This window comes from Phyllostomus discolor, chromosome 2, assembly GCF_004126475.2.
Source record: "Phyllostomus discolor isolate MPI-MPIP mPhyDis1 chromosome 2, mPhyDis1.pri.v3, whole genome shotgun sequence".
In the NCBI taxonomy this organism is placed as follows: domain Eukaryota; kingdom Metazoa; phylum Chordata; class Mammalia; order Chiroptera; family Phyllostomidae; genus Phyllostomus; species Phyllostomus discolor.
In genome coordinates, this window is record NC_040904.2 from 175,529,056 (window position 1) to 175,555,180 (window position 26,125).

The window sequence follows — 26,125 nt, forward strand, 5'->3', positions numbered from 1 at the left end:
GTTTGATTATATAGAATTTTCTCAATTAATTTATTGCTTAATTTACATGAGAACAACATTTTCCATGATCACAGATAATCATGAGTTTGCTTAACTAAGACATTGTTTTATTTACAATGATTAATAAAACACAATGCCAGAAACAGGAGAGAAGCATCTATAAAATCAAATTTTGTGGTAGTCAAAACATCATGCATTCATACAGATGCTGTGATAAAAGCAAGACAACTAACTGACTACAAGGGATCTTGCACTAATTAATAAGAGAAAATAGTACTCTGATTGATGCATTTACTAGCCCCTTTCAGAAAGTTCTTTTGAAACTTTGGGACAAAGACATGCTCAAATATCTCTATGGGAAGCAAATTAAACACTGAGGTGGATGCATTTTTTTTCTCTTCTAAGTCATGAAGGGGGAAAGCATGGCCTCACTGCTTTCCTACTCACTACACAAGCACACTTTGCTTGCGTGTTTGACAAATCTTTCACAAATTCAATCCCATTTTAAATAAATGTATACAATTTACTATAAAGGTTGACAATTACATACCATTTTTCACTAAAGTCCCATAGACACTTTCTAATTTGTTTGTAGTTATTAAAGTAAATCTAGATTACTTTTTAAAATGCACATTCTTAGCATAATGCTCTCCAGATCCATCCATGCTGTCATGAAGGGTAGAAGCTCCTTCTTTCTTTCTGCTGCATAGTATTCCATTGTGTAAATGTACCATAGCCATTATGCTAAGTGAAATAAGCCAGGCAGTGAAAGACAAATACCACATGATCTCACCTATAAGTGAAACCTAATAAACAACACAAACAAGGCAAAAAAATATAACCAGAGGCATTGAAATAAAGAGCAAACTGACAGTAACCAGAGGAGAAAAAGGGGATAATGGGAGGAAAAAGAGGAAGGGCCATCGAAGAACATGTATAAAGGACACATGGACAAAGCCAAAGGGAGACAGGATCAAGGGTGGGAGGTGGGGATCTGTGGAGCAGGTCCGGGGGAATAGTGGGGGCAAATGGAGACAAGTGTACTTGAAAAACAATTTTAAAATGTCATTAAAAGTGCACATTCTTACAACTTTCAATACTCTTATCCACCAATATGCAAATAGCATGCCATTTTTTGCAAAGAGCCACACCTATATGTTACATATATTACTCTCTTTTTTCATAATTATATGAGTGCATATTTACATTTATATACAGATGTGTATTTACATTATATAAAAATAGGCACTTATTCAACACATACATATGTCTTCCTAATACTGCTGATAAAGGAATTCTTGTGTTCAAAATACATATTGGTTGATGCACTGGTATAAGAAGATGAGAGACTGGCCTTCTGTGCCTTTAAGACATTGAAGAGACCAGTGCTCTAAGTTCTTTCAATGCCTAAACAGAAGTAAAGCTCTGGGAACAAATCTGGTGCCATAAACAAACTAACCCCACTAGACGTTGTTTAACAATAGTTCTACTTACTTGTATTGATACTTTTAGGAGAAGAAAATCTTCCACTAGATTTAGAACAACTTTTTATTCTTATAAAACTGACTCACGAAACAACCTGTACTCTGTAACACACAATCAGCAAAAATAAAAAATAAAAATTTCCCACATCTGGTTTCCAATATGTTATGATGAATCTTCCTGCTTCTAGATGATACCACTTACAAATCCATATCTTTCTAGTCATTTTCAGATATAAGAACCATTACATTTTCAGGTATTAAAAAGTCAAGTCCAGTTTAAGTTGTAACTTCAATATTTTTTAGCTTGTTCAAATATTTTCCCCAACCCCTGTCTTCTAGTCAACTCTTGTTTATTCTTCAGATCTCAATTTAATTATCTCTGAGGCAGGAAGACTTCTTGACATTTCTTATTAGATCAGATCAAAAGAACAGTCAAAGACTAATATGAATAGTAATAAAATATTTTTACTTGTAATACTTGTAAGAGTGCCCAACCCCTGGAAGAATGAGACTTTATACATAAATAATATGCCAAATATTTAGAGAAAAAATATTTCATTGTTTAATTATTCTCAATTTTTCCCAAAAGTCCATTTCCCTGCATAGTTATCACACCTGCAAGAGTCAATATTTCTATATATGTTAATAATGAAAAGGATGATGATGAAGCTGTTTTTATTAGTTTATTTTGGGGACTAGGATTTAGATAGATGGTGGTAGTGGTGGTGCTAGTGGTGATGTGTGTGGATTTATTTCAAGATGCAATTATTTCTTACTGCAATCTGTGATATTCATGCTTAGTCATATGGTGGTAAAGGAAGGGGTCAGTTTTGCTCTTTTGGTCATAGTTCCCATCAACATAAACTCTTCTATGACCATATATCTCTTCACAGCACAGCACATCCATTCTCTTGGATGATTCTTTAGTTAATGGTTATTCCAAGCTCCATGTGGCCAGGAACTATCTCGTGTCTGTGCAACACTGTATTATAGTGTCTAGCAGATTATACACCTATATGCAGGCATACACACACACGGAATACATTAGTGTTAGAAAATAGACATGTGTGCCATCTCAAAACTAAAACTGTATAAATTATGTTAAAAATATCTTTTTACTCTGCTGGATATAGTGTAACATTAGATATCTAAATATCTAAAGGCAGAACATCAACTTAGATTTGACCTTTTTGGTGTATGAAATTAAACTCATAAGATTTTTCTTCCAAACTGATCATTGTTTGAAAGAAAAACAGTGAACAGTTTGGAAGAAAAATTATAAGTTCTGTTCCAAATAGTTTCACAAAACTGCTTCAAAATCCTTTATCTTGATAATTGGCATCAACATCTACCAAACTTTTCAAGATAGAAATTTTGATATCCCATTATATCTTTGTTCTCCATCAACTTCCAAATTCATTCATTTACCAAAGGTTATTTCAAAATCATTCTTTACATTTATCTGACCTGGTCATTCTCTCCATACTTGATGTGGCTACCTTGACTTCAGTGACCATCATCTCCTCCTGGTTTAGTGTAAAGGCCTTGTGACAGGTTTCCTCCACACAAATCTGGAGCACTCCCCACACCATTCCCCACCAACTCTTGTTGTAGCATGGTCCTCTTATTCATGGTGGATGTATTCCAAGACCCCTGTGGATGCCTGAAACCATGAAGAGTGTCTATCTTTATATACACTATTTTTTATATGTGTATATAGAATAATAAAGTTAATTTAGAAATTGAGCACAGTAAGAGACTAACAAAAAATAAAATAGTGTGAACTGTATGGCCATCCCTTACTTGCAATAAATTGCTTGGTGTCACTTGTTTCAGTGGATAACTTGCTGAAGTCTTCTCATAGGCTCAATGCTTCCTGGTACAACATGTTGCCATCAATTGGAATGCATTTTCTGTTCACATCCTCCACCAACAAATTTAATGCCTTTCCCACCTTAGCTAAGCACTTATCACACACAGTGGCTGTAACTTTTTCAGTCTGAGATGAGACAGCAAAATTAGCACAAATTTATTTTCACAATTTCATGGACAGAAGATTCTCTCTTACCATAGATCTCAGCAACCTCAGCATGACCTTTCTTCCTTATTGAGAACGTTCACCTTTTCATGTAAAGGAAGCACTATATGGCTTCTCCTTGGCACATTTGAATTGCTAGCATCACTACTCTTGTGCTTAGGGGCCATTATCAGGTAAATAAGGCTTACTAGAACACAAGCACTGTGATACCACAGGGTCCATCTGATGAACAAGATGGTTGCTAAATGACTGACGGACTGTGAGCATGTAGAGCGTGGAGACATTGGACTAAGGGAGGATTCACATTCCAGGTGGGACAGAGCAGACAACACAAGATTTCACTACTCAAAATGGCATACAACTTCAAACTTATAAAATGTTTATTTCCGGAACTTTCCAATTAAAATTCTCAGATTGCAGTTGACTGCAGGTAACTGAAAACGCAAAAATCAAAATTAAAAAAAAATGGGTGACGGCCCTGGCTGGTGTACCTCAGTGGATTGAGTGCAGGCTGCGAACCAAAGTGCTGCAGGTTCGATTCCCAGTCAGGGTGCATGCCTGGGTTGCAGGCCATGACCCCCAGCAACCACACATTGATGTTTCTCTCTCTTTCTATCTCTCTATCTCTCTCCCTTCCCTCTTTAAAACTAAATAAATAAAATCTTTAAAATAAATAAGTTCAGCTTTAAAAAAAAACAAAAAAGGGTGACTACTATAATTAGAACATATTTCCTAAAGTACAGATGTGATCATGCCATTCCTTTCACACAGGATCCTTTCCACAAGCCTCCTACCATCTTCATAGCCTCATCTGTTCCTGCTTCACACCTCACACCCTGTTTCAATCATACGTACCTACTGGCAGGTCTATAACTTACAGCTTTGTCTCACTTCCCAGCCTTGAGTCAAGTAAATACAGCTGCCTGATATGTGCTATGCCCTCTCTCTTGTCCTTCCCCCAACTACCTCCAAAGCATTCTACAAAACTCAGCTTTAGCCTGACTTTCCTCAGGAAGCCTTACCAGACTCTCAGCGGGTGCTCTGCTGTGTGCTTCTACAGGGCTGGACTGATTTCTTCGGGAGCACTCCTCTTACTCTCCGTCCTTCATGTGTTTCCCTTAAAATGCAGTGAGTTAACATGAATGCAGTTTTTGTTTTATTTTCTGCTTTATCCCCTGGGCTTGGCACAGGTGGGTGTTCAGTAACCAAATGGATAAATAAATTAAAAGGCTCACATCATTGTTAGAGTGAAAGCTCGATAAGAATTATACTACATTTTGCTTAAAAATTATATGGGGGGTATTATTGTGAAGAGATTAAATAGGATCACACAGCAATTTGAGACAGCAACAACCATGTGTAGCTTAGCTCCCTTGTAAAATGGTGTATTAGAGTGTGAACATTAGCTAAATTAAAATATATAAAGTTCTCAACATGATGCTTTGCACAAAATGTGCCCGACAAACATGATTTGTATGTTTTTAAAAAATCCATTAGAAGCATGAGAAGTAAAGAGACTAGATCTAGAAGTGCCAAGTGGATAAATATATGAGGGAAGTGATTTTTGTAGCAAACTACTTGTGTATTTTGAATCATCAGTAGAACTTTGTCAAGTGGATAATGTAACATTCCCCAGCAAGTTGTCCCTCATTTGTAAATAATTCCTTTGTACTTAAGAATGATTGAGTTATTTATGACATTTAAATTTAATTCAACTTTGGAAGTGACATATTTCAGATATTTTAAATTTATTTTTTAAAACAGTTATATACAATTGTACTATTTTTCTGCTTTCATTCTCTATGACTTTACAGTATACACAACGTCCTAAATAACACATAACAAAAGGCAGTTTGCATGCGAAGACAGAGAGCCAGGGAGGCTGCATCTGGAATTTTATGAAGATCAAGGATAATGTTTTCTTTAAGCGTGTTTATTTTTTCCTTTTCCTTATAGAATGTGCAGAAATGATATTAAGTGCACAGTCTGAGGAGCTTAAATTAAGGGAAACTGCATAGAGGTGGCACTAGTGAGGGTTTAAGATGTGCCGCAGTGTGGCCTAGAATTACACATGATAAGAGTTGATTCCATTTTTAATTCTCTCTCCCTTATGCTAGTCATGTTAGCAGTAACTGGAGTAAGCAAATTGTTGCTCATCAATCCGATTTTTAAAAACCTTTTTCCAGTTCCAGAAGAAGTTAGAAATAAAACACATGCATGTATTTTCTTGGAGTGAGTTATAAAATAGTATAATGTTGCAGGGCTTTTACTGAAAGTCCAATAAAATTAAAGTAAGTCTTGAATTAAAAGGCAGAAGATCCTTCAGAATACAATCATTTTGATTTCTTTCTGATTCTTAAATAAAAATTTCTTTGAAACAATTTATAAATTTGTGCTTTAAATAGAATTTGTTAAAAGGCTAAGAATGGTTATCAGAGGGCAGAAACTTCAAAATCATTCTTATTTAGAGGTTATAAATAATATTTAATATTCTCGATCCACTAATTTTGCAGGCATGTGGTTTCCATTATCAGAAACAAAATGAAAGGTGAAACTTAAAGAGGTAGTATTTACTTAGAATCATTTATCTTACCTTTTATTTATAGTTCCATAAACTTATTTGCTCTAACTATAAATGAATCTGTTATATCAGAGACAATTCCAGGTCAGTTTTCATTCATCATACAGCAACAAATAAGTTTTTTATTAAGTTTCTTAAATAACTGGAAAATATAGCCAAGCTATTCTTCAAATACTTATATTGCAATATTCAACTCCCCTGTAATGATTTTCCTTTTTTAGGCTAGCGGTATGGAAAAGGGTATCACTCAGGATTTTGTAGCAGTTAGTCCCATTTTTTTCTCACCCCTCCATGCACTAAGCCAGCAGGTCTGTCATAAATGGAGTAGGTAGAAAGATGGGATACCTGTCTACCCCGACAGAGTTCATGCCCCTGTCTCTGGGTCTTCTCCCAGAACACCTATCCATCCTTACCACCTTGCTCAACTGTAGGTACATTAATTTCCAGCAAATCTAAATGTTTCCCACCTAGTCCACGTGATTTCATTCCTTAGTATATTTGCACACAAAATTTACTTCACCTGACATAGATTTTTTCCATCTTATCACTTGGTAAACTCAGTCTTTATGACAATAACACTGCCATTTTAAAACCTTTACTGGCTCCCCCAAGAGGCCTTATTTTGCTTCCTATTTTTTGTTTCCTATTGTGCTTTGTTTGTAGTTCTCTTTACTACTTTTCATATTCCATTGAAGTTTTTTAACACTAACTTTTATAACCAGACTGAAGATGGGGATGATGTCTTGTTCACCTCATGATCTTCATCACTTAGGACAGCATCTGAGACATTGTTAACAACTAGTTAAGTTTCAAATGCTGTAAGAATTAACAGAGCCACAGTATCCCAAAATACATAACCTGGAAAAAGGCATACCTATCAACATGGAGGAAAATAAACATCTGAGACGATGGTGTTCACTCTTCAATTTTCTTAAATCTTTGTCATGGTTGAATCATTCATTCTTGAAAGAGGCTGTTTAATTCAATAACTTGGCATTTGGACCTATCTGAAAGAACTCCCTGTTTTAGTCCTTCATAGGCATAAAAACCAGTATCACATCACCATTTGCTCTTCTATCCCTCTCTCTAAACATCCCCATTTTGTTCAACTGATCAACCAAGCTGATTACATGATTTTCCGTCACTTAACCAATTATTACAGTCTTCCAAAATGGACTTCAGTTTTGTTTAGAGTTCAGGAGCAAGCACTTACTGCAATATCTTAGATAGAGTCTGACAGTGAAATGCAACATGTTTTCCAGTCTTGGCTGAGACTATTGATTCCGAACTCCAGAAAAAATTAGGATTCTAGGTACAGACTTGGGTGCTGTCTTGCTGTGGGTTTAGGAAGGCAGACAGTTGTTTCACTTTAATAAAATAGTTTCCCTTCTATTGTTTTATATGGTTTATTTTTTATATGCTTTGTTTGTGTAAGAATTTGCTCAAAAATATTTTTTGTTAAAACTTTGAAAAAATCTATTTTAACGTATTTTGTGATATAGTCTAAGAATGCACTCATTGTTTTGAAAATTTTTAATTTAAATGTTTTTAAAAATTTGTAGTCACATTACATTTTTCTAAGATGAATTCAAATAACAAATATTCTGTTTACAGTTGTAATGTTTCTGTCACCTCACCCAAATCTAAATTTTACAGCCCAAATTCAGAATGCCACATCTATTACTTTAACATTTCAGCTTGTTAAATTTACCTGTATTTTCACATCTAACTTGAAATATTCAAAAATTTGATATTCTCTTCTTTTATGGTTAGATAAAATGCTTTATGCCCATTGACACAGCATTACAGCTTAATGCAGGTAAGATTATTGAGGCACTTAAATATGAATGAAGAAAATTAGATTTATAGGCAAGGGGGTAAGATATTTAAAGATTTTGAATGAAGGAGTGATGTGATTAAAAAGGTGCTTTAGAATATCAATCTATTATTAGTGAAATACTGATATGAAAAGGTCAGTTAAGAAATTCCTTGTGCAGTTAAGGTAGAACAAGACAAGGACTGGAAGTGGAATGATAATTAGATGGAATGGAAGGTTTGAATGTCAAGAGCATTACGAGAGAGTTTCTGAGATCTATTGATTCAGTATATAGGGTGAACAGAAAAAGAAAAAGAGAAAAAGTTAAAGAAAATTCAAATGATTGAAGCCTGACTGCCTAATGTTAGGTACCATTAACACAAAAGGAGGAAGGTGACCTGTGGAAAAGACTAGAAGTTTTAGAGTTATTGAGTTTCATATGGCAGGCATATGTCTAAGCAATGTGTGTGTGCAAAATGTGCACATATACGTTTTATATATATATAATTAAGAAATATCAGTATTATATTGAAACTTCAGGGCAGGTTTCAGAACTGTAGAAAATAAATGATGTCCACATAGGCAGAGGACTTGGTTGGAATAGTTGTGATGTAAAGTCTACTCAGCAATCCTTTGGTGCTTTCTTTTCATAGTAGACTCCAAGCCCAGCATCCCTATTTTCAAACAGAAGCACAGTAGGTAAACAGGTTGAGTTAAATATAGTATTCCCATCAACTACAGGCCCTTGAAGATGCTTTTGGTGTCCTACACAGATCTCCTTAATGATCTGTGAGTCATGCTTGTTAACAGCTCAGTTATACTCACCCTAATCCAGAAAACTGCTCTCGACCAATAGTGACCATTACACCCAGAGATGTCTGGGGGGCACACAGCAACCCCTCAAAAGATGACTCTCATCTCATGACTGAGTGATTAGAGAGACATAAAAGACTATAACTCATTTGGGAAAATGACAATACCATTTAAGATCTCCCAGGAATTTGATGCAACAACATAGCCATAGGAAAATATATTTAATGCATACAAATTAGATACAAAATCAATATACAAAAATTTTTTGCATTTCTATATGCTAATAATAAACTATCAGAAAGAGAAATAAAAATAAAGGAAACAATTCCATTTACACTTGCATGCTCCTTTCAAGCAGCTGACAGTCTGTTTTATGTATTTAAGCTTCTATTACTGTTTTGTTCATTAATTTATTGTGTACATTAGAGTCCAAATATAAGTGAGATCATGTGGTCTTTTTCTTTCACTAACTGGCTTGATTCATTTAACATAATTTTCTCCAGGCCCATCCACACTGTTGCAAAATGTTAGAGTTTTTGTTTTCTTTTTTACTGCTACATAATATTCCATTGTGTAAATGTACCACAATTTTTTACCCACTCATCTACTAATGGGCATTTAAAGCTGTTTCCAAATCTTGGCTATTGTAAATAGCACTGCTATAAACATAGGGATGCAGATATTTTTTGTATTGATGTCTCAGGGTCCTTGGGTTTATTTTGAAGTGGAATTTCTGGGTTAAAAGGAAGTCCCATTTTTAATTTTTTAAGATTCTCCCTATTGTTTTCCACAGTGGCTGCACCATATTGTATTCCCACCAACACTGCACTGGGGTTCCCTTTTCTCCACATCCTTGCCAACACTTGTTATTTGTTGATTTATTCATGGTAGTCATTCTGACAGGTATAAGGTGATTTTAATATGCATTTCTCTGATGATTAGTGATGTTGAGCATATTTTCATATATCTATGGGCCCACTATATGTCCTCTTTGGTGAAGTGTCTATTCAGCTCTTTTGCCTACTTCTCGGTTGGGTTGTTTGTCTTCCTGGTGTTGAATTGTATTAGTTCTTTGTATATTTTGGAGACTAAACCCTTGTCAGATGTATCATTGATGAAAATGTTCTCCCAAACAGTACGTTCCCTATTCATCTTGTTGATGGTTTCTTTAGGCATACAGAAGCTTTTCATTTTGTTTATTTTTTTAGTATCTTATTTTTTTATTGTTCAAGTACAGTTGTCTCCATCTGATGTAGTCCATTTGTTTATTTTCTGCTTTGTTTCCTGTGCCTGAGCAGATATATCAGCAAAAATATTTCTATGTTGAATATCTGAGATTTTACTACCTATGTTTTCTTTTAGGATTTTGATGGCATTGCATCTTACATTTAAGTCTTTTATCCATCTTGAGTTTATTTTTGTGTATGGTATAAATTGGTGGTTTAGTTTCATTTTTTTGCATGTACTAGTCTATTTTTCCCAACACCATTTACTAAAGAGGCTGTCTTTGCTCCATTGTATGATCTTGCCACCTTTGTCAAATATCAATTGCTCGTACAGGCATGGGTTTTGAAAACTTTTATATTTTAATTGCTTCAATCAAATTTTAGAATATATTATACATTGTAAAATTGTAAAATATCCTCCTTCACCTTTTAGTTTGATATTCAGATGCAATCTAGTTGTCATTGTGGATACCATTTGGCTATAGACTTTACTTTCAGAAACTCAATTTTCAGATTTTAAAATCTGAAACCTTTTAAACATTTAAAAATGCTTTCAGGAAGGCATAATAAATAATAATAAATGGAACATACAACCTTTTAGAGGCAGTATTTAAATGCTTGTTTTGTTTTCAATATTGCACTGAAGGCACTTTTTAAGGTGGAGAAATAAAAAAGATTAGACATAAAATTCCTTTTTACCTTAACACATCAGTTCACATTTCCTAAAACCAAAGACTTGTTTTTATAAACTACAGTACAATAATTAAAATCACACAATTATTTTTGTTGTAATATCTAATCCAAAGACCGTGTTCCAAAATTTGCCAATTTTCTTCAGCTGATTCCTTATATTCCATTCTTTTGAGTCCAGGATTGCTTATTACATTTAACTGTCAAGTCTTTTTAGTCTCTAATCTAGAACATTCCTAAATCATTTTTAATTCATGATCATGCCATATTTGAAAAGTACAGACCAGATATTTTATAGAATGTGTTTTTCTGATGCTCACACATTACAAGATTTATATTACACATTATTTTGTCAGGGGCACCATGGAAGTGATGTTATTTCCTTCTTAGTTCACCATATCAGTGAACATATGCTGCCCGTTAGTTCCATCACTGGTGATTTTATCTTTGAGCATTTGGTTAAGGTGATGTGGTTCCCAGTTTCTTCAGCTCTAAAGTTATTCTCTTTATACCTTTGTGACTAACAAGCACCATGAAAGGAACACTTTGATGCTATGTAAGATCATATTTCTTATAAAACTTCAGCATTCATTTATTACTTAACCCAATATGTAAATATATCATTTCAATACGTAATCAGTATAAAATATTAATAGTTTACATTTAATATGTTTTTTTTAAGTAATAAGAGTTTAGTTCTTCACCATGGCCAGTGTGACTCAGTTGATCGAACGTTGTCCCATAAACTGAAAGGTTGCCAGTTTGATTCCTAGTTAAGGCACATGCCTGGGTCGTGGGCTTGGTACCCACATTGGGGTGCATGCAAAAGTCAGCCAGTTGATGTTTCTCTCACACATGGATGTTTCTCTGCCTTTTACTCTCTCTTCCTTTCCCTCTCTCTAAAAATAAATTGAAAAAACACTTTAGCTTCTTAGAACAGTTTCAGTTGTACAGCAAAACTGAAAAGTCCAAAGATTACCCATATACTTCCTGACCCTACACATACATAACCTTCCTAATTATTAACATCCCCAACTCAAGTAGTACATTTGTTACAATTGATGAACCTACACTGACAAATCATAATTATCCAAAAGTCCATAGTTTAAATTATAGTTCATTCTATGGGTTTGGACAAATGTATAATGCCATACCATCTTCATTATGGCATCAAACAGAATAGTCTCACTGCCCTAGAAACCCTCCGTGCTCCATCTATTCATTCCTCCACTGCCCCTCTCCCTGATCACCTCAAACAACCCCCGACAACCACTGATCACTTTTACTGTCCCCATAGTTTTGTCTTTTCCAGAATGTCATGTACTTAAAATTACAGTATTTAGCCTTTTCAGATTGGCTTCTTTCATTCAGTTATATGCATTTAAATTTCCTGAATGTCTTTTCATGGCTTGATAGCTCATTACTTTTTAACAATGAATAAAATTCCATAGTTTGGATGTACCATAGTTTATTTACTAATTTACCTGCAAGATACCTTCAGGGTATCTTGGTTGCTTCCAAGTTTTGGTAATTATGTATAAAACTGTTGTAAACATTCACATGCAGGTTTTTGTGCAGACTTTTCACCTCCTTTGGGTAAATACCAAAAAAAATGACTGCTGGATCAAATGGTAAGAATATGTTCAGCTTTGTAAGAAACCACTGAACTGTCTTCCAAAGTGGCTGTACCCTCTAGCTTTCCCAGCAGCAGCAAATGAGAGTTCTCGTGGTTTCACGTTCTCACCAGGATTCAGTGTTGTCAGTGTCGCAGAGTTTAGCCATTCTAGAGAGTGTGTAGTAGTATCTCCTTGTTGTTTGGATTTGTATTTTCCTGATAACCTATGATGTGGAATATCATAAAAATGCTTATAGTTGCTGAAAAAATATGCTAAGAAAATTAAATTTGTAGAGCTACAGAAAGCAAAACTGGAGTAAAGTAAGTTATAAAATAATTTTATGTTTTATTTAAATCCATTGCATTTTGTGTATTTTTCCTCTTCTCATTTGAAACATCAATGCAAAAAGAAAAGAAAAACAAATAAAAGAGAGCTTAGTATAAGACCTTTCTCAATTCATGTTCTCATATTGCAATACCATTTATACATCAAAGAAAGGTCATGTCCTGTCACATTTTTATCTTATCTGACAAGCTGTAAAGTATCCCTTAAAAAGAAAAAAAGAAGTATAAATGTCAAATTGTCTTCTTAAAAACTTGAATAGGAGACAGTACCCTTAATGGTGAAATTCTTTCCTGAAATGATGAAGAGGTTATTCTGTGAATAATGTACAAGTCTCATTCCTACTAATCTGCTTTGCTTAGAAATCTTATGGGTTTGCATACATATTTAATAATAGTATAATCTATCATAGGAGAGTTGAATGACCTTTAAGTAACCTGAAGTGAACATTTCACAAAAGAACAATACTCCACCAACAGGTCAGGATTTCAAATATGCAGAATCACACACTTATTTGTGTAAGGTGCTTAGCAGGAGAACTTAGATAAAAGGGAATTGTTTTCTGAATAAAAGATTTGCCAACCCGGTCACTTTGTCCTGAGCATAAGAATCTATTATTACCTAAGAAAAGAACTTGTATGGGACTTAAACTTTCTCCCACTGGCACAACACCAGCTCCACTTGTTTGATTGATGTCTTTTGACAGTCTTTGTTCTCCAAAAGTACAGGATGTCAGGTGCTTCTCAAACTTCTCCCTCCCCATACTTGCCACTGCGCTCCGGCCTGCCACTACCCACCTGCCTCCCACATACACAGGACTGTTGGGAGGCTGGAAAACTACAGAGCTGTTTACTGCTCATTACTCTCAGCAGGTCCGAGACACTCCTCTGACCAGTGTCTGCAATGCTGCTGTGCTTAGAGACCAACTTTAATGTCTATGAAATTTGACATAGCTTACCAATATCTGTGAAAATCTATAATGAGTCAGGAAAATCTACAATGAGCCAGACACTAAGAATACAGTTTCTTTCTAAAATAATTTGACCGTGTATCTTAGATAACTGTCTAAACAATTTAATGTGAGGAGTGAAAATAAACACATTTCCAAATATAAGGAAAGGCTTTAACTATCCCTGGCTTTAACAAGACCATTTTAAAATTTTTGTAGGCCCTGGGTTCTATTTTTTTTTTTTTTTTGGAAACCCCAAATCAAATTATATCAAGCTTTTTCAAAGTGGTACCACATCCCACTAAGCATTTGCTGGGCCTTTGGAAGCTTGTGCCTTTGGCACTGGACCTACAGAGCTTAGTGAACACAGCCAGCCTTGGGGAGAAAGAGAAAGCTATGTATAGAAAAGCATAAGCAAGCCAATATTTTCAGAATGCACAGAATTTTGTAACATGTGGGGGAAGATGAAGATACAGTTAAGAAAATGGGGGCAGTATTTGCAGAGTCCTGGGGGCAAGACAAAGCTAGTGTTGAGTTTAGGAAGTTGGCAAATTATCAGATGATCACTGATCATCTTTAATTTATCTTGTGATTGATGAGGCAACATTAAAATAGATGTTGATAGGCAGCAAAAAGAGATAAGTATCTCTTTTTTTTATTAGAAGTTCTACTCTGAAGGAATGAGGGCAAACATTTTCATTGGGATGTGGGGCAAGACTGGAGATAGCGAGTTCAGTGACATGTAAAAATTGCTGTCCCAGAGACCCTAAGACTTTGGAGTCCACCATACCATTATTGGAACCAGCTGGGTGTTGTTAAGTCTGGCTTGAAGTAGGTAGTAGAGCATTCCCTACAGGACCCTGTGAAGGGAAAACATGTCAGAGTTATGTCTAACACAGCAGAGAACTGGTACAGACAAATCCTCCTTTCCATCATCTCATAGAAATCTGCTCGCACAAGCTGACTGTGAACAAACTCCATCTGGTCATTGCTCTGAAGACCACAAAGTCCCAATGTCTCATCTTAATGAAATATCTCTCTTACCTTTCCTCTGCAACTATATTTGAAGTGAAAGACTTTCTTCCCTGCTGTTTTACAAAACCAGCAAAAAGCCCATGTGGTTGATTTTCAACAAAGAGACGAATCTGGTGTCAGGGGAAGTATCCCCAGTGCTACACCTGTGCATCTCTCTGCCACCTGAGACGGCAGCTTTATAGTTTGTTCTGATTAGCTTGTGCCCATGCAAAATGCATGTGGGGTGCTTCACAATTCAAACTGTAGCAGCAATCAGTATTTCTAATCAAGACAGCTTTCTCTCCAGGGATTTCTACTGCTGTTAACTCAAGCTTTCTGAATTATTTCTATTCTCATCAAAGTGTATAAAGCAAAGATCACTGGATTGAAATTCAGCCTTGGGTTCGAGTTCTGATTTTAACATTAACTGAGTGTGTGAACTACTCTTTTTAGGCCTCAGTTTTCTCTTCTACAAAATGGCAAGAAAACAAGTGAAATAACATCCAAAATTCTCTCTCCAGGTTTATTGATATAGCAGAAATCTTTTGCTCAGTTTACCTAGCAGATATACCAATTGCGAAAGGCACATCCATTGTAGAGATCACTTAAAGAAAATAAATGCTATATACATTTGTGTACTTAATAACTGCTATTTTGTGTTCCTTTAACATGCTGGGGATGGGATTGCTTTAAAAGTTCTAGCTCTCTCTCAAGAGATGTGAAAATACTTTGTATTTTATTAGACATAACTCTAGTTCTTATCTTGTATATTGATATTACTTATGAGATATCCTTGCTAACACAGCTGAGGAGGTAGATCTTCCTTCACTTTTTTTCCCCACTTTTCAATGCTCTAAGGTTGGACTCAGTGATGCAAATAATGACCTTGACAGTAGTAGCTGTGCTTCTAGTTGTCCAACCCTGAGAAAGAAGAAATTCAAGCAGCATGACTTTTCAGAAGCTTTTGCTTTGCTTTCTATCCAAATTCATCCAAATTTTTTGGCATATAAGAGATTTTTTAAAATATTTTCCTGCAGAAGAATTTAAATAAATTTAGTAGTCCATTCATCATGTCAATCAAGACATCATTTATGTGTGATACTAATTGTAGGGGGGTTGGTCTTGATGATACCAATCACAAAACAGCCAATTCATTCATTCACTGTCAATTCACAGTCTTATAGTGCAGGTCTGAAAAAAGAGTCAAAGGTCAAAATGTCTCCAAATGAAACGGAGGAAGTATGCCAGAGCAAATGTTTAGATTTTATGTCAATTCACTGTACAAACCATCTAGAAACTTGAAAACAGCTTGAAGAAGTTTCTTGATATAATTCCAAAACCATCTTCATTTAACTTTGCTTTTGCTTGAAACTGATATGTTAAGTAAACAAATTTAGTATCTTCAATTACAATTCCATGATAATGCAACTGCTGAAGGCATAGCTTTTACACTTTCCATATTTACCTTATGAGAATTTTGTTTCTGAAGATTTGAAGGCTTTTATTTTCTCATTAGATTGTGAAGCTCTGCCTAAAAGCAGGTAGGGGGAAAGTTGGAATGCTGTCTCTAGGACATGCCGCACATTGTGAGGGCCACCATATACACATTAGTTCTCAGTCTTCCTCTTGCTGATCGTCAGGGACTTCTCCATCTTCACTGTTTATTACCCTGGGCTCGAGATCCACTTTATGGTGCATTATGTATAAATGTCTACCTTACTCTACTCTAAATGTGAATGAACCTTTTATGACTAAAGATGTCTAGAGGAAACAGAGCTAAGATTGCAAAAAGTGGAGCATAAGAGGGCTGCTCAACAGCGAAGACACATCACACCGAGACAAGAACCAATATATTAAGTCGTGTTTTCTAAGGAGGGAGAGTCCTTAGCTACTTGGCACATACAATTAATTGAATGATTCTAAAAGACAAAGATCTTACCAAAAAGTTAAAACTCTTGTTTTCCCCATTTAATTCAATGATTCAATGTACAAAACAGAGTGAAAAAGAATTTTTAAAGCATCTTAAAGAGAACAATGGAGAGGAAAGAGAGATATGTGAAGAGCTGCTATAAAAACTGTGCAAATAGATGTACTGACAGAAATTTGACAATTTTCTTTTAGTAAGGGAAGTAATTTATTTTATCATGTGGCACAATTTAACATCCATATTTACAGCTGCCTAACCAAATATAGATTTGAAGAGGGAAAATGGCTCAGAAATAGCAGTATTAGTGATGCAAGTATTGATATTTATTTGGTAAAGGGTAGCAGTTTTGATGATTGATTTACCAGAGTTTTTAAATGCAATTTTACACTAAGTTCTTGTTTTCTTAAAAAAATAATAATTGTTTTGAACTAAATATAAATGAGGTATATTGACACTATTAACAACATTTGAAAACAAGCTTAAAAATCTCCCATCTCAGTCAATTTTGCTCTTCTCAGTATTAAAAATGCCTAATAACATCATTTTGCTGAATTTCTCAGTGTCCTTCATTCCATTTCCAGGGGAATTCCTGGGGAGTAAAGAATGTCTATCTTCCCTCAGAAAGACACTGATAACCTGGAAGTTTTCTTGCCATGTTTCCCTGTATTCCTACAACCTGCACCATCTGTTCTCTGGAGATATGCTTCTTATTAGCACAGCAGAAAAAAACACCACGAGGGTTTCTGAAACTTAAATTCTAAGTCTGTCTGTGTCATTAACTACAGAATAACCTTAAATAGGTCATGAAACTTCCCCAGGCTTCTGTTCTCAACTGCAAAAATAGTCATATATGTCATCTTTTATTATTTTATTTCCACAGTAACCCTGAAAGTTAAGTAAGGCAGCATTATAATCATTTATAGAAGAAATTCAATCTCAAAGGGGTTATACAATCCATCCAAGATTTCACAGGTAGTTGAACTTGCACAATTTTGCTCACAACCCTAGTACTGGTATATATTGTGTTCATAAGTTTGTTAAATGAAGCAACAATTTCCTAGGGCCCTTTCAATGATCACATTCTACACTTCTACTTACTACATTTTTCTCTTCTTTCAACCAGCCTTTAAATTAGAAAATGTGTATATTTGGTCACCAAGTTTCATTTATTATGGTTCTTTGATTTAATAGTTATTTGAAATTTTCTTTTATTTTTACATTAAGTCCAGAGAAAAGTTTTTTTTTTTTAATGGCTCACACTACCACTTGCCTCTCTGAAAGCTTTTGGACAATATTTTGATGTTTGTTATAATATATGATATTATATTACTTTGCCTGTTAAGAGGATCCAGTAAATACTATCTTCTTTGAATAAGAACAGACATGAAGTAGCCTTTATTGAATTAAACACATTTTACCAGCTTTTAGTTTTTCTAGTGGCCATTCATATTACACAATCGAAGTATAGTTGTGGTTTTCTTCTATAGAACAGACTAAAATTCATGTGTAAAAATGAAAACACTATGTCAAAATTTTTGGCATTTGGACACAGAAACTGGTAGTAAGAAATACCTTCTATTTTAGTGTAAGCCAATTATAAAGACATAAACTATAGCAGATAAAACATGTTGTGGATTTTTTTAAGGAGAAAGAAGGGAAAGAAGAAAAAAATTCTAAAGACAAATATATGTGTACATATCTATTTAAATATTTTTAAGGCAAATGAATATTCCAATGCCCATGTTACCAACAGAATAAAGAAGTCCATTTAGATTCTCATGCAATATAGAATGGGTTTTTCAAAACCAAAAATAAAACAACTGACTCAGGAAGAAACCATTTATGAGCAATAATAAGATTAAAATTGAGAGAAAAGTGGAAGTAATGTGAGTATCATTTTAAGTTAAAGGTTAATTAGCTCATAAAATGAACCTCAGAAAATGAAACTCAACTTTCTCCAACCACATTATTAGATGAGAAACTTTTATTCTGGTTTTAATGTTTTTGTGTTCTAAGTAGAATGGATAGTGGCTAAGTTAGTCAGCATTTATGTCACCATGAATAGCTGGAAAATAAAATAACATAGGAACATTTAAAATTGTCACAGATTTCAAGGTATGACAACTTTTCCATTTTGGTTTTAAATGTATAGAAAAAATGGAACAAAATGTATTTTTTCAATAACTACATATGTACATAATTCTAAATTCTGGACAAAGTCAAAGAACCCACTAAATTATCAAATGAAGACTACCTCAGCCAAAGCAAATAGGCTTGCAGAAGCCCTGTGATTTGAATGTATTTAGCATGCTCTATGGATGAAAATGAGGCATGGGTGAATACATAACAGCAGGTAAAGTGAAACAGATGGTAGAAATTGAGGATGGTAGATATCCAGGGCCTTACAGGTAGACTGTGATAAGGTCTTTGGAATTTATCCTTAATGTGATGGGAAATGACTGGGGTTATTCTGAACTCACTGATTCTATCACCTTGAGATGTTATGGCATCAACATTTTCACTATGAGATGGACTCCTCTAGAAAATATTGGTGACAGACCACACTACTAAATATATAAAGTACAAGGTCTAGAGTCAATATGCAACCCAGAAACATCCCTGGAAAACCAAGTCAAGTCACTTTACCTTAAGTAAAATTCTTGTACCATGGGGTTAAGGATAGAAGGTATTTTGTTGTTAACTGCTGTTACAGCCATTCTTTTTCCTATCAACCAAAAGGGGTGTTTCAACTTCAGATTTTGCAGTCTATAGTTGTGATACATATCTCTCTCATTCATTCATTCATTCATTCATTCATCCAGCTATTCAAAAACACTTTCCTTTTAAGAGATACTATGCTAGGCACTGGATATATTTTCTAATACTGACCAAAGCAAGCTGGGTGTCTGATCCTGGTAAACTAGCCTAGTTCCTTAAAATCTAGTAACCATTTGCAAGCTTCACAGGGGTCATTATCTGCCACCATCTATTTGGACACAATACATTTAGCAACTAAGCCTGACAACCAGTTTTATATTGATGCATTTTTAAGACTCATCCTGAGCATCAAGATTATTCCAATAGTTTATAGTTTTTTTTAAAGATTTATTTATTTATTTTTAGAGAGGGAAGGGAGGGAGATAGGGAGAGAGAGAAAAAAACATCAGTGTGCGGTTGCTGGGGGTTATGGCCTGCAACCCAGGCATGTACCCTGGCTGGGAATTGAACCTGCGACACTTTGGTTCGCAGCCCGTGCTCAATCCACTGAGCTACGCCAGCCAGGGCTATAGTTTATAGTTTTAATCAACAAGATAAACACATCTTCAGATATCAAAGTGAAATGTTACAAATGGGAAATGCTAAGATTAATATAAATAAGAATTACATCATAACTCACAGATTTTCTATTCAGAAACAAAGCTTTGAGATATAGAATGTATGATGCATCCATGGCAGATCAACCTATATTTGAATTACTAACTTATTTCAATAAGAACCTTATTTTGATAAATTAAGAAAGGGAGGTTTATTCATGTGATACTTCTATCATCAGAAGTCTTGTGCAATGCCTCCTTTCTCAGGAGTTATGTAGAAATAGGCTATGCCACTTTAGTCCATTACTTCCATTACTTACACCATTATTTATTTTTAACAAGTTTATTAAAGGTATAATTGACATATAATAAATGGGAAATAATAAAGCTGTACATATTGAACAAGTTTTGACATCTATGTAGGTTTGTGAAACCACCGACATAGTCAAGATAATAAAGATGTTGTCCACCTCTCACCTCCCAAAGGTTTCCTTATTCTAGTCTGTAATCCCTGCTTCCCATCCATTGCTGCCCCAGGCGTCACATGGAAACCACAGTTCTGCCTTCTGCACTATTGATTAGTTTACATTTTCTATAAATTCTCATGAGTAGAGTATACACTTGTTTTTGTCTGGCTTCTTTTATTCACCATAATTATTTTGAGATTTATGAATGTTGTACATGTTAATAATTCATTCCTATTTATTTCTGAGTCACACAGTATTTCAGTTTATAGACATCTCACAATTTGTTTATCCACTCACCTTCTAAGTGCTTCTTTAGCTGTAACCATCCTACAATTTTTGATGGTTATGTTTTTAATTTTATTCACTTCAGATTTTTAATTTATTTAGATTTATTCTTTGGCCTGTGGGTTACTTAAAAGTATATTACTTAATTTTCAATACTTTGGGAATTCCAGATATCTTCCTGTTGTTGATTTCATATTTAATTTAACTGTAATAAAACAGCATATATTGTATGACTCATCCATTTAAATTTATTGAGACTGTTTTATGGCATACATATAGTTTATGTTGATAAATACTGTGTGAACTTGAAAAAAATGTGCTTTCCACTGTTGTCAAGAGAAAGATTTTATAAATTTCAACTAGACAATTTGTTTGCAATGTTGTTCATACCTTTAATATCCTTGCTGACATTTTTTACCTTCTGAGTCTAACGAAAATTGAAAATCTGTTTATTTCCCTGTTTATTTCTCTGTTTCATATGTTATGGAGGGTTGGTTTTATGTCACAAACATTTAATACTGGTATATATTCTTGATGAATGGATCCATTTATCATTAAGAAATGATGCTTTATATTCCTGATAAAATATTTTGTTTTAAAAAATACATCTATTTTAATATAGACATAATAGTTTTCTTTGGGTTACTATTGCCATGTTCTACTTGTTTCCATCATTTCACTTTTAATCTTTTTGTGTCTTTGTAATTACAATACATCTCTTGTGGGAAGCATATAATTGAGTTTTGCTTTTTTAAAATCCAATATATAAATACTTCCTTTTAATGTGATGATTGATGTGATTACATTTAAAATTACTATCTTTATTTTTGTTTTCTATTTTTCCTATCTGTATTTTTTTCTGTTTGAACAATTTAATTATAATGTGCCTTCCTGTAGTATTCTTCATATTTCTTCATGCCTGCTGTTTTGCCTTTTAGTTTCTTGAATCTTGAGTTTAACTTTTTTAAAAAATCAAATTTTGTGGAAAATGGCCTTATTTCCTAAATAATTTTTTCTTTCCCTTTTTACTCCTTCCTTTAGTCTCCAATTACAAGAGTGTTCCACTGCTTGAAACTGCCCTGTATATTTCATTGATGCTCTATTCATTCTGTTTGCAAGTTCACCAAAATATTTCTCTGCAATGTGTATTCTGCCAATAATTCCATATGGTCCAGTTTTCATTTCAGACACTGAATTTTTCATCTCTAAGAGTTTGGTTTAGATTTTAAAAAATATTCTCCACATCTCTACTTAGCTTCTTGAACATATGAAATAATTATAAGAACTGTTCTAGTGACCTTCTCTACTAACTCTATCATCTATGTCATTTCTCTGTTTTGCTTGAATAATTTTTCTCTTGGCCATGGAGTGTATTTTTTGCTTAGTTGTATGCTTGCAATTTTTTTAAATTAATGCCAGGCATTGTGATTTACCTTGTTCAGCACTGAATACTTTTATATAATGTAAATATTCTTAATCTTTGTTCTGGTTGTGATGAAGTTATTGAAAATATTTTATTTCATTTAAGACCAGATTTATGTATTTTTAGGCAATACCAGACATCATTAAGTTGGTGGCTAATTCTGCTCCACTACTGAGACAAAATCCTTTTGATTACTCTAACCAATACCCCATAATTTCTAAAGTTTCTTCTTCTGACTAGAGAAACAGAAACTATTCCCAGTCCTGTATAAGATTCAGGACTATTCCCTGTAATCCTTTTAAGTGGTTCTTTCTTGAGGTAGTTTCCTCAAATATATCCTTTTATCAATATTCAGCTGAATATTCAAGCATTCTGCAAATCTCTGGCATTCCATTTCTGTGTATTCTTCTACCCACTACTCTAAACTCTGTGGTGTTCCCTGACTCAGCTTCATCTCCTCTGTTCAAAAGGACCAACTGGTTTTGCTCGGGTTTCCTGTCCCTTTTCTATGTTCTAGAAACTACCCATACAGCAACCTGGAACAACTTTAGGGCTTACATCATTCCTCTCTCCCAAGAATCATGTTCCTTCACTGTCTGATATCCAATCTCTTGAAAATCATTGTTTCATATTTTTGTTAAGTTTCTCTCTTGCTTCATTACCATCATAAGCAAAAACTTGCTATTTTTCATAAACAGGAGTTAGGAGATTTAAATATCTATGTGTTATTATGTATAAGAAATAAAAATAACTGCTTTTATCTAAAATAACTGGCAAACAATCACTAATCCATGAAATTAGATTTTAACAAAAAATAATAAATGATAAGGACTTGCAATTTCTTCAACTAAAATTAGGACACCTCTCTTTTTAATTCCATAAAAATGTCTTTTCTTTCTTCAATATTTTATCAATGAACTCACGAATTGTTTAATAATTATGCACTTCATTTTGTGGAGAATTGTATGTGTGACTTTGAAAATCTTATTTTATAACTTACATATGTCCTCTGCATGTGCAACTTCTTCATGGTCCCCAAGGTGTGGGTTTAGCTGCCTTCCTGATGTGTATCTTCAACATTTGGTTTAAGCATTTAAAAAGTTACCTAATGTAACTCTTCACCAAAAGAACTGCCAGATTCTCACTGCCAGCTAACAGGTATTGGTAGGATAGAAAGCATAGATTCTATCTCTTCATATATACTACTTTGGAGAGAAAAAGGTCTCTAGTGAGCAAAATAGATAGATAGATAGATAGATAGATAGATAGATAGATAGATAGATAAATAGATGATAGATAGATAGATAGATAGATAGAAAGAATTAAGTTATTGGAGGAATATAATATAATAATAAATATCAGTGCAGTGCTTTTTAGCATAAATTCTATAAATTATGAATAAATGTTGTGTCTATGTGTACTGTGCACCATTTAGGGAGAGAAAAAGTAGAGATCTTGTCCTTGAGGAACTTACAGTCTAACCTAAAGCTTGTGAAACACTGCAATAGTATCCTAATGAAAATGGTTTCATTTCGCATTTAATTATAGTTGCCACTTAAAATAGGTTCTTTAGATTTCCATATTTGTTCAAAGATAAATTATTTACAAATGCCCCAACTGTCAGAACTAAAGTGTGTGGATGTATATCTGGCAGAACAAAAGAACAATGAAAAATGCCAGTGATTCAATGTATTAGAATACTGAGACTAAATCTTTCCAAATTTTGGCTTTCAAGCACTTATCCTTTGTTAGCTGAAAACATCTCTATTTGATCTGCACAGATGTACTTGGGAAATATATATATATATATATATATATATATATATATTAAATTTTACTGAATCATTTAGACACCCTCATTTACCACAGCTCAATGAATTAATAATTGTGAATCACAAGGCACCAGAGGGCTTTTCTCATGATTTCAAGATCCTCATGAACATCTACCTCCTTACCACTTGTACTTGGATCACTCAAAGTCCAGTCACATCCAACACAGAGTCAAATATATGGTATGATCCTTAAACATAATCCTATCAAATGATAAGCAGTTCCATCCATTGTGTTCTAGACTTCCGTATGCTGAGAGTCATTTTCTTACTCTGCTCTGTCCTTTAATCTCCAAATACAATTTGTATGACTCAGTAGCTCATCTTATCCTACCTTGTGTTATCACCATTCCTGTTTCATCAAGTATATTCTTCATCTCCTCCAATCTGTTCTCCACACCTTAGATCAATCTTTTCCAAACAAAATCTGTTGCAGTCTCTCACACATCATATTATTAAAAACAATTCCATTTCCATTGATCTTGGGATAAAAAACAAAATACTTGCCATGGCTTACAAAGCCTGGTTAAAATCCCGCTTTTAGCATTCTATTCTTAGTCTTATGCTTAAGACACACTGAACTCATAATTTCTCAAACTGATCTTCTTTCATAGACTTTGAATGTGTTCTTCCTTCTTTCCATAACCTTCTTTACCAATAACTAATATTCCCTCCATGTAATTAATTTCAATTCTTACACATCCTCAGACCTTGGTTCAATAATCATTTCTTCAAGAAAGTATTCCTTTCTCCTTTAAATTGGTCTAGGACTTGGTATTAAGGACTGTTGGTTTGTTTTGTTTTGTTTTGTTTTTCACAGCAGCGTGTACTTTTTCTTCACTCCACTTATAACAGTTGTAAATTTTATAATTATTTGTGTTGCTATTTGGGTTCTTTTATTTTCTAAAGAGCATGCAAGGGGAAACAGATTATGTAGTCAATGGAATAATGAACAAACTGAACTAACGAGAAAAAAGAGGACAGACTCATAGATGGAGAGCAGGACAATAGCTATGTGAGAGGAGGTTAGAGGGTAGAGGGACTGAGCAAAAAGGCAAAGGGACTCATGGACATGGACAACAGTGTGGTGATTGCAAGGGGGAGGTGAGTATAAGGGGACTAAATGGTAATGGTAAAAAAAATTCAATAAAGACAATTAAAAAAAAAGCAGTGATTAACATGGACTCTTTGGCTGAGGACTGGGGCAATAAGGGAATATCACCGGATGCCCCTGGAGACTTATACACACCATGGAAGAAGATGATCCACCACCAGCACTCAGTACTACTGAGGCTTCTCACCCAGCTTAGACAAGGTCATGAGGAATTGACAAAAGAGTCCTTAACAGACTAAGATTAAGTTTCTGTAACCTAACGAAATAGGGCTTCTGAAGCAAAAGTAAGTTGATCCATGGAAAAAGTTGAAAGAAATTTCCCACAAACATTAATTTATAAAGACTAAAATTTACATCTATTGTTTCTTCATTGTAAACAATAATAAAACCAGCAAAAATAAAATTTTCAATCATTCAAGATACAAAGTAAATGTTAAGTAAGTTTCCAAATCTTATATTCCTTCCCATTTTACCCCTTTTAAGTCTTTTCTTTCTAAATTCCAGAGGAAAGGAGCAGGAAAGTGGCAGTCTCTTTAATAATGAAAACTTACTCGAGGTGGCAAATTGCACTTTATCATCTTGTAATTGGAATTCCACTAATTCCTAGGAAAATGGCGAATGCAGACATGCAGCTCTGATTTCCTTTTCTGCCATTTAATGAGTTCCCTGCTGTATTTAGTTATGTAAATACTGTTATTGCAAAGTCTGTTGAAGATTGTGGCTATGTTTTCATAAATCTAAGTATAGTATCTATTTCTTGACGAATGTCCTCAGGGCATTGCAGTTTGTTCCTTGATGCTGTTTCTGCTATGTATGTATAAACAAACAAACAAACAAACAAATGGAGGTGGTGGAAAAGGGAATATTGTAAAATATCGATTTCAGCCCTGGCTGGTGTGGCTCAGTGGAGTGACTACCAGCCTAAGAACTGAAAGGTCCCTGGTTTGATTCCCAGTCAGGGCACATGCCTGGGTTGAAGGCCAGGTCCCCATTTGGGGGCATGCAAGAGGCAGCACATTGCTGTTTCTTTCCCATGTCAACGTTTCCTTCCCTCTCCTTCTCCCATCTGTCCCCTCTCTCTAAAAGTAAAGAAATAAAATATTTAAAAGTATATTGATTTCACAGTAATTGTAGCACTTTCAGGTTAAAGAAAAAGCATGCAAATAAATGCAGAATTGCATCCTGATATATATCTAT